Below are 9911 nucleotides of genomic sequence, written 5' to 3'. Positions count from 1 at the left end.
GTCAATTAGTCAAAGACAACTCAACTTTTATATTGTAATGTATAAATTATAATTAATGTAAAAAGTTGAAATAGAAAATGAAACATATTTAATACGATATGGGACAGTTCCTCTAAAAGAGTGCCAGTGACCTCCAGAGCTGGAGCTGGCTCCTTGCATCACCCACTTTTAGTATCATTTTCTGGTTATCAAGAAATGAGTAGAATTTTTTTTCAGACCGAGTCTCACTGTGACCCCCAGGCTGGCACAATGGCTCAATCTCAGCTCATTGCAACCTCCGCCTCCCGGGTTCAAGCTATTCTCCTGCTCCAGCCTCCCAAGTAGCTGGGACTATAGGCACCTGCCAACATGCTGGGCTAATTTTTGTATTTTTAGTAGAGACAGGGTTTCACCATGTTGGCCAGGCTGGTCTCGAACTCCTGACCTCAAGTGATCTGCCCGCCTCAGCCTTCCAAAGTGCTGGGATTACAGGTGTGAGCCACTGTGCCCGCCCAGAATTTTTTTAGTAACTGAAAGAAAGAAGGAGATTAAGGAAGATGGAGACAAATATGCAGGAGAAACACCCTCTGAGGGCGATTTAACAGAGCAGCTAATGTGGAAAGGGGAAGGGGAGGTGCTCCTTGAGTGCCCAGTTTCCTTGGGAGGAAATCGGGTATGTGGTCAGGGGTTGTGGGCAGTTACTCCCCTCGTTGACCCTCAGGGGCTCACAGGCCAAGAGCAGCTTGGTTGCTGTACATGGGTTAGGGGAAGAGAGGAGGTTAGGGTGCATGATAGGATAGAGAGGCAATGTGCAACTGGATATTTCTATGTACTTGGTCTTTCAAAATTCAAAATTTGTTAACTCATGAATACTTGTATACTGACATAATTTACAGACGCCGTTTAAGGTTGGATAGTTTTGTAATTAATGAGGCATTATGAATCTCATTGAGAGGCCAATACTGACTCTGTGAGTGAAAAAACACAAATTGTTTTTCCTCGGTTCTCACAGCACAACAGGCAACACAGAAGACTTCTGTGACCCAACGTGTAGGACTGTTTCCCCATACACCAAGCAGGAAATCAATTCTGCCGTAGACACCAGCTGGGTGTCCTCGACTTCCATTCCATTCTGACACCATCTACCAGCAGATAATGTCAGATCCCACAGGCTGAGGGCTCAGTCCCCCAGGCTCTCCCCACCACCTTCAGATGCCAATTGCAAGTGCCAGGCTGTCTTACCTGTGCCTCTGACCAACTGGCTATAAATCCAGGATTCCAGGGTCTCCTCCTTGGGAATCATTAACCACTGGTGATCAACTGAAGCTTCAGGCCCTCTCCTCTCCAGGGAGGTTAGGGAATGGGGCTGAAAGTCCCAACCCTCTAATCATGCCTTGGTCTTTCCAGTGCCAGCCCCATCCTGAAGCTACCTAGGGGCTGCCAGCCACCAGCTGACTCATTAGCATAAAAAAGACATCACTTTGGAGATTTTAAGGACTTTAGGAGCTGTATGCCAAAAAACGAGGTTGAACATATACTTCACAATATCACACTGACGTCGGAGAAATGAAGCTGAAAGCAGCATAGGCTGAGGCCATCCATGGTGGGGAAAGCCCAGGCTAACGATGGGAAGAGGGAGTGAGGACAGAGGCTGAGCAGCTCTGGAGCTGAGTCAACAAACGAGCTGCTAAAAATGACCAGAGATTAATGCAAGAATCAGAATCTGTGACACAATCTCAGATCTGGCTGAAAGGCCTTGATGGGGAAGCAGGACGAAGAGACTAGGATGTATATGTCAGAGGTAGGTTACAAGGAGACCTCTGCCCCGCAGGGCTGACTCAGAGAAACCTAGGTTGCTGCTACTCTGAGCCCAGCCTGAGAAAGAAATTTCCACTGTAGCTACCTGCAGTTGTAAATTTAGCTTACCGATCCAGAACTAGTCCTCAGTGACATTGTAAGGGTGGTTACATCTCCTTTTTGTTCTGTGAAAGGAAAATAAAAATCTCAGGGCCCCAAACTCATTAAGTCAAAGGGAAAAGCTTGAGAACTGAGTCATGCAAAGACTGCCTTCCTTTTGTTCCTAAGCAGATAGCTACAAAGAGAAGGCCACAAACCTCCCTAGGGGACCTTCCACATGATTTGCCCATGATGAAATTCCTTGTAGGTCCCTAGATCTTTAGCCTATAACAGTTCTGTTGAATTTCACCCTGACAATGTAAATCCACAGCTCATCTTCATAGGTAAAGGACAAAGACAGGACTAGATCCTCCCTCCACTCACTAGAGACAAATGCATGTTTGGCTGCTTCCTGTACTCTGTGATTACTTTATCTAATGTAAAACTGCAGATTCACTGAGACAAATGCATAATCGACTGGCCTTCTACCTCCTCCTTTCACATGTAAAATGTGCATTCAGTGAAAGCTGATCAAAGTCTCAAAAGAATGCAACTGCTCTCCTTTTATCTACTCGCCCATTTTTTCTTTCCTCTTTCCCCCACTGCCACTCTTTCTCTGTTAAATATTGACGTCTCCAGATCCTTTTTGGAAAAAGCGCAGATCACAGATGTTCCCATGGTTTTGTGTTCTTTATTCTCCCCGACTGCATCTTCAACCTTGGCAAAATAAACCTCTAAAATGATTGAGACTCACCTTGGTCATTTTCTTTGATTTAGAGTTCTTTTATACCTCTCATTATCCTCCCACCATTTTGGGCAAACAGGCTCCACCCCCTTAAATTCTGTACTCTAAGGACATAATTTTTTTTTTTTTAGGCAGAGTTTCACTCTTGTTGCCCAGGCGGGAGTGCAATGGCTCAATCTCAACTCACTGCAACCTCTACCTCCTGGGTGTCAGGACTCTGAGCCCAAGCTAAGCCATCATATCCCCTGTGACCTGCATGTACACATCCAGATGGCCCGTTCCTGCCTTAACTGATGACATTCCACCACAAAAGAAGTGAAAATGGCCTGTTCCTGCCTTAACTGATGACATTATCTTGTGAAATTCCTTCTCCTGGCTCATCCTGGCTCAAAAGCTCCCCTACTGAGTACCTTGTGACTCCCACCCCTGCCAGCCAGAGAACCCCCACCTTTACGTAATTTTCCTTTAGCTACCCAAATTCTATAAAACGGCCCCACCCCTATCTCCCTTTGCTGACTCTCCCCGCCTTTTTTCAGACTCAACCCGCCTGCACCCAGGTGAAATAAACAGCCTTGTTGCTCACACAAAGCCTGTTTGATGGTCTCTTCACACGGACGTGAGTGAAATTTTGGTGCTGTGACTCGGATTGGGGGACCTCCCTTAGGAGATCAATCCCCTGTCCTCCTGCTCTTTGCTCCGTGAGAAAGATCCACCTATGACCTCAGGTCCTCAGACTGACCAGCCCAAGGAACATCTCACCAATTTTAAATCAAGTAAGCGGCCTCTCTTTACTCTCTTCTCCAACCTCTCTCACTATCTCTTAACCTCTTTCTCCTTTCAATCTTGGTGCCACGCTTCAATCTCTCCCTTCTCTTAATTTCAGTTCCTTTCCTTTTCTGGTAGAGACAAAGGAGATGCGTTTTATCCGTGAACCCAAAACTCTGGTGCCGGTCACGGACTTGGGAAGACAGTCTTCCCTTGGTGTTTAATCACACGGGGACGCCTGCCTGATTATTCACCCACGTTTCAGAGGTGTCTGACCATGCAGGGATGCCTGCCTTGTTCCTTCACCCTTAGCACTAAGTACTGCTTTTCTGGGGGACAAGAACCCCCCAACCCCTTCTCTCCATGTCTCTACCCTTTCTCCACTTTTCTGGAGGGCAAGAACCCCCCGACGCTTTCTCCCCGTGTCTCTACCCTTACTCCGCTTTTCTGGAGGGCAAGAACCCCCTGACGCTTTCTCCCCATGTCTCTACCCTTACTCCGCTTTTCTGGAGGGCAAGAACCCCCCGACCCCTTCTCTCTGTGTCTCTACCCCTTCTTCTGCAACACTGCTTGGCCCCAATACAAACTTGCCAATGGCTCTAAATGGCCAGAAAACGGCACTTTTGATTTCTCCATCCTACAAGACCTAAATAATTTTTGTCAAAAAATGGGCAAATGGTCCGAGGTGGCTTACATCCAGGCATTTTTCACACTTCGTTCCCTCCCTAGTCTCTGTTCCCAGTGCGATTCCTCCCAAATCCTCCTTTCTCTCCCGCCTGTCCCCTCAGTCCCAACCCCAAGTGTCGCTGAGTCTTTCCAGTCTTCCTTTTCTACAGACCCCTCTGACCTCTCCCCTCCTCCCCAGGCTGCTTGTCACCAGGCTGAGCTAAGTCCCAATTCTTCCTCAGCCTCCACTCTTCCACCCTATAATCTTTCTATCACCTCCCCTCCTCACACCCAGTCTGGCTTACAGTTTAGTTCGGTGACTAGCTCTTCCCCACCTGCCCAACAATTTCCTCTTAAAGAAGTGGCTGGAGCTGAAGGCATAGTCAGGGTACATGTACCTTTTTCTCTATCAGATCTCTCAGATCAGTCAGCATTAGCCTATTTCCCATCAGACCCCACTAAATATATACAGGAATTCCAATATCTAACTCTGTCCTACAATTTAACCCAAGTGACTTAAATGTCATCCTGACTTCTACCGTCTCCCCAGATGAACGGGAAAGAGTTTTTTCTCTAGCCCAGTCTCACACTGATAACCGCCGGCTTCATGAACCAGACCTCCAGGAAGGCATTAGAGCAGTTCCCCGAGAGGATCCCCAATGGAACTACCAGGCAGATTCCCCACGTATAGCTAGGCGAGATTACATTATTTCCTGCCTAGTTGAAGGGCTTAAAAAGGTAGCTTACAAAGCTGTTAATTATGAGAAGCTTAAAGAAACTACCCAAGGTAGAGACAAAAACCCAGCCCAGTTCATGGCCTGCTTTGCAGCAACCCTTAGACGCTCTACCGCCCTAGACCCAGAAGGGCCAGAAGGCCGCCTTATTCTTTATATGCATTTTATCACCCAATCCACTCCCGACATTAAGAAAAAACTTCAAAAATTAGAATCTGGCCCTCAAACCCACAACAGGAATTAATCAACCTTGCCTTCAAGGTGTACAGTAATAGAGAGAAGGCAGCCAGACGGCAATGCATTTCTGAGTTACAATTACTTGCCTTTGCTGTGAGACAAAACCCAGCCACCCCTCCAGCGCACAAGAACTTCAAAATGCCTAAGCTGCACACGCCTAAGCCGCAGCAGTCAAGCATTCCGACAAGACTTCCTCCATTAGGATCTTGCTTCAAGTGCCAGAAATCTGGCCACTAGGCCAAGGAATGCCCACAGCCCAGGATTCCTCCCAAGCCATCTGTGCAGGGACCCACTGGAAATCAGACTGCCCAGCTCATCCAGCAGCTTCTCCTAGAGCCCCTAAAGCTCTAGCCCAAGGCTGTCTGACTGACTCCTTCCTAGATCTGCTCAGCTTAGCGGCTGAAGATTGACGCTGCCTGATCACCTCAGAAGCACCCTGGACCATCACGGATGCCAAGCTTCAGGTAACTCTCACAGTAGAGGGTAAGTCCATCCCCTGTTTAATCAATACGGGGGCTACCCACTCCACATTACCTTCTTTTCAAGGGCCTATTTCCCTTGCCCCCGTAACTGTTGTGGGTATTGACGGCCAAGTTCAAAACCCCTTAAAACTCCCCCATTCTGATGCCGACTTGGACAATATTCTTTTATGCACTCTTTTTTAGTTATCCCCACCTGCCCAGTTCCCTTATTAGGCTGAGATATTTTAACCAAATTATTTGCTTCCCTCACTATTCCTGGACTACAGCCACATCTCATTGCTGCCCTTCTTCCTAACCCAAAGCCTCCTTTGCGTCTTTCTCTCGTATCCCCTGAGCTTAACCCACAAGTATAGGACATCTCTACTCCCTCCCTGGCAACCAATCACATGCCCATTACCATCCCATTCAAACCTAATCACCCTTACCCTGCTCAATGCCAGTATCCCATCCCACAGCACGTTTTAAAAGGATTAAAGCCTGTTATCACTCGCCTGTTACAGCATGGGCTTCTAAAACCTATAAACTCTCCTTACAATTCCCCCATTTTACCTGTCCAAAAACCGGACAAGTCTTATGGATTAGTTCAGGATCTGCGCCTTATCAACCAAATTGTTTTGCCCATCCACCCTGTGGTGCCCAACCTGTACACTCTTTTGTCCTCAATACCTTCCTCCACAACTCACTATTCCATTCTTGATCTTAAAGATGCTTTTTTCACTATTCCCCTACACCCCTCGTCCCAGCCTCTCTTTGCTTTCACCTGGACTGACCCTGGCACCCATCAGTCCTGGCAGCTTACCTGGGCTGTGCTGCCGCAAGGTTTCAGGGACAGCCTTCATTACTTCAGCCAAGCTCTTTCTCATGATTTACTTTCTTTCCACCCCTCCGCTTCTCACCTTATTCAATATATTGATGACCTTCTACTTTGTAGCCCCTCCTTTGAATCTTCTCAACAAGACACCCTTCTGCTCCTTCAGCATTTATTTTCCAAAGGATATTGGGTATCCCCCTCCAAAGCTCAAATTTCTTCTCCATCCGTTACCTACCTTGGCATAATTCTTCATAAAAACACACATGTTCTCCCTGCCAATCATGTCCGACTGATCTCTCAAACCCCAATACCTTCTACAAAACAATAACTCCTTTCCTTCCTAGGCATGCTTGGATACTTTCGACTTTGGATACCTGGTTTTGCCATCCTAACAAAACCATTATATAAACTCACAAAAGGAAATCTAGTTGACCCCATGGATCCTGAATCCTTTCCCCACTCCTCTTTCCATTCCTTGAAGACAGCTTTAGAGACTGCCCCCGCTCTAGCTCTCCCTGACTCATCCCAGCCCTTTTCATTACACAGAGCCTAAGTGCAGGGCTGTGCAGTCGGAATTCTTACACAAGGACTGGGATCGCGTCCTGCAGCCTTTTTGTCCAAACAACTTGACCTCACTGTTTTAGGCTGGCCATCATGTCTCCATGCAGCAGCTGCTGCCGCCCTAATACTTTTAGAGGCCCTCAAAATCACAAACTATGCTCACCTCACTCTCTACAGCTCTCATAACTTCCAAAATCTATTTTCTTCCTCACACCTGACCATATACTTTCTGCTCCCCAGCTCCTTCAGCTATACTCACTCTGTTGAGTCTCCCACAATTACCATTGTTCCTAGCCCGGACTTCAATCCGGCCTCCCACATTATTCCAGATACCACACCTGACCCTCATGACTGCCTCTCTGATCCACCTGACATTCAGCCCATTTCCTCATATTTCCTTCTTCCCTGTTCCTCACCCTGATCACATTTGGTTTATTGATGGCAGTTCCACCAGGCCTAATTGCCACTCACCAGCAAAGGCAGGCTATGCAATAGTATCTTCCACATCTATCATTGAGGCAACCGCTCTGCCCCCCCTCCACTGCCTCTCAGCAAGCCGAACTAGTTGCCTTAACTCAGGCCCTCACTCTTGCAAAGGGACTACACGTCAATATTTATACTGACTCTAAATGTGCCTTCCATATTCTGCACCACCATGCGGTTATATGGGCTGAAAGAGGTTTCCTCACTATGCAAGGGTCCTGCATCATTAATGCCTCTTTAATAAAAACTCTGCTCAAGGCCACTTTACTTCCAAAGGAAGCTGGAGTCATTCACTGCAAGGGCCATCAAAAGGCGTCAGATTGAGAGGTGACAGCATGCTGGCAGTCCTCACAGCCCTCGCTCGCTCTCAGCACCTCCTCTGCCTGGGCTCCCACTTTGGCAGCACTTGAGGAGCCCTTCAGCCCACCGCTGCACTGTGGGAGCCCCTTTCTGGGCTGGCCAAGGCTGGAGCCGACTCCCTCAGCTTGCAGGGAGATGTGGAGGGAGAGGCACGAGCGGGAATTGGGGCTGCGCGCGGCGCTTGCGGGCCAGCTGGAGTTCCGGGTGGGCGTGGGCTTGGCAGGCCCCACACTTGGAACAGCCGGCCGGCCCTTCTAGCCCTGGGCAATGAGGGGCTTAGCACCCGGGCCAGCGGCTGCGGAGGGTGTACTGGGTCCCCCAGCACTGCCAGCCCACTGGTGCTGTCGATTTCTCACCGGGCCTTAGCTGCCTTCCCGCGGGGCAGGGCTCGGGACCTGCAGCCCGCCATGCCTGAGCCTCCCACCCCCTCCAAGGGCTCCTGTGCGGCCCGAGCCTCCCCGATGAGTGCTGCCCCCTGTTCCACGGTGCCCAGTCCCATGGACCCACCCAAGGGCTGAGGACTGTGGGTGAAGGGCATGGGACTGGCAGGCAGCTCCACCTGCAGCCCCGGTGCAGGATCCACTGGGTGAAGCCAGCTGGGCTCCTGAGTCTGGTGGGGATGTGGAGAACCTTTATGTCTAGCCCAGGGATTGTAAATACACCAATCAGCACTCTGTATCTAGCTCAAGGTTTTTAAACACACCAATCAGCACCCTGTGTCTAGCTCAGGGTCTGTGAATGCACCAATCGACACTCTGTATCTAGCTACTCTGGTGGGGCCTTGGAGAACCTTTACGTCTAGCTCAAGGATTGTAAATACACCAATCAGCACTCTGTATCTAGCTCAAGGTTTGTAAACACACCAATCAGCACCCTGTGTCTAGCTCAGGGTTTGTGAATGCACCAGTCGACACTATCTAGCTACTTTAGTGTGGCCTTGGAGAACCTTCGTGTCGACACTCCGTATGTAGCTAATCTGGTGGGGACGTGGAGAACCTTTGTGTCTAGCTCAGGGATTGTAAACGCACCAATCAGCACCCTGTCAAAACAGACCACTGGCTCTACCAATCAGTAAGATGTGGGTGGGGCCATATAAGAGAATAAAAGCAGGCTGCCGCGCCAGCAGTGGCAACCTGCTCGGGTCCCCTCCCACACCGTGGAAGTTTTGTTTTTTCTTCTTTTGCAATAAATCTTGCTGCTGTTCACGCTTTGGGTCCACACTGCTTTGATGAGCTGTAATACTCACTGTGAAGTTCTGCAGCTTGACTGCTGAAGCTAGTGAGACCACGAGCCCACCGGAAAGCTGCTGTTCACACTTTGGGTCTGCACTGGTTTGATGAGCTGTAATACCGTGAAGTTCTGCAGCTTGACTCCTGAAGCCAGCGTAGACCACAAGCCTACTGGTAAGGCTGCTGTTCACTCTTTGGGTCCACACTGCTTTGATGAGCTGTAATACTCACCGCGAAGTTCTGCAGCTTGACTCCTGAAGCCAGCAAGACTACGAGCCCACCGGAAGGAATGAACAATTCCAGATGTGCCACCTTAAGGTCTACAGCTTCACTCCTGAGCCAGCGAGACCACGAACCCACCAGAAGGAAGAAACTCCGAACACATTCGAATATCAGAAGGCACAAACTCCAGCCACGCCACCTTAAGGGCTGTAAAGCTCACCGCAAGGGTCCGCGGCTTCATTCTTGAAGGCAGTGAGACTGAGAACCCACCAATTCCAGACACAAGCTCCTATTGCTCTAGGTGAGCGCTTATGCTGATAAGGGGGCTAGACAAGCAGCTACCGTTCCAACTTCTGTCCGTCATGGCTAGTTTTTCTCCTTCACATCAGTCACTCCCACTTACTCCCCCGCTGAAACTTCCACCTATCAATCTCTTCCCACACAAGGCAAATGGTTTTTAGACTCAAGGAAAATATCTCCTTCCAGCCTCACAGGCCCATTCTATTCTATCGTCATTTCATAACCTCTTCCATGTAGGTTACAAGCCGCTAGCCCGTCTCTTAGAATCTCTCATTTCCTTTCCATCATGGAAATCTATCTTCAAAGAAATCACTTCTCAGTGTTCCATCTGCTATTCTACTACCCCTCAGGGATTATTCAGGCCCCCTCCCTTTCCTACACATCAAGCTCGGGGATTTGCCCCTGCCCAGGACTGGCAAATTGACTTTACTTGCATGCCCT

Source organism: Symphalangus syndactylus, chromosome 23 (genome assembly GCF_028878055.3).
Source record: "Symphalangus syndactylus isolate Jambi chromosome 23, NHGRI_mSymSyn1-v2.1_pri, whole genome shotgun sequence".
In the NCBI taxonomy this organism is placed as follows: Eukaryota; Metazoa; Chordata; class Mammalia; order Primates; family Hylobatidae; genus Symphalangus; species Symphalangus syndactylus.
Note: the sequence above shows the minus strand (reverse complement) of the source record.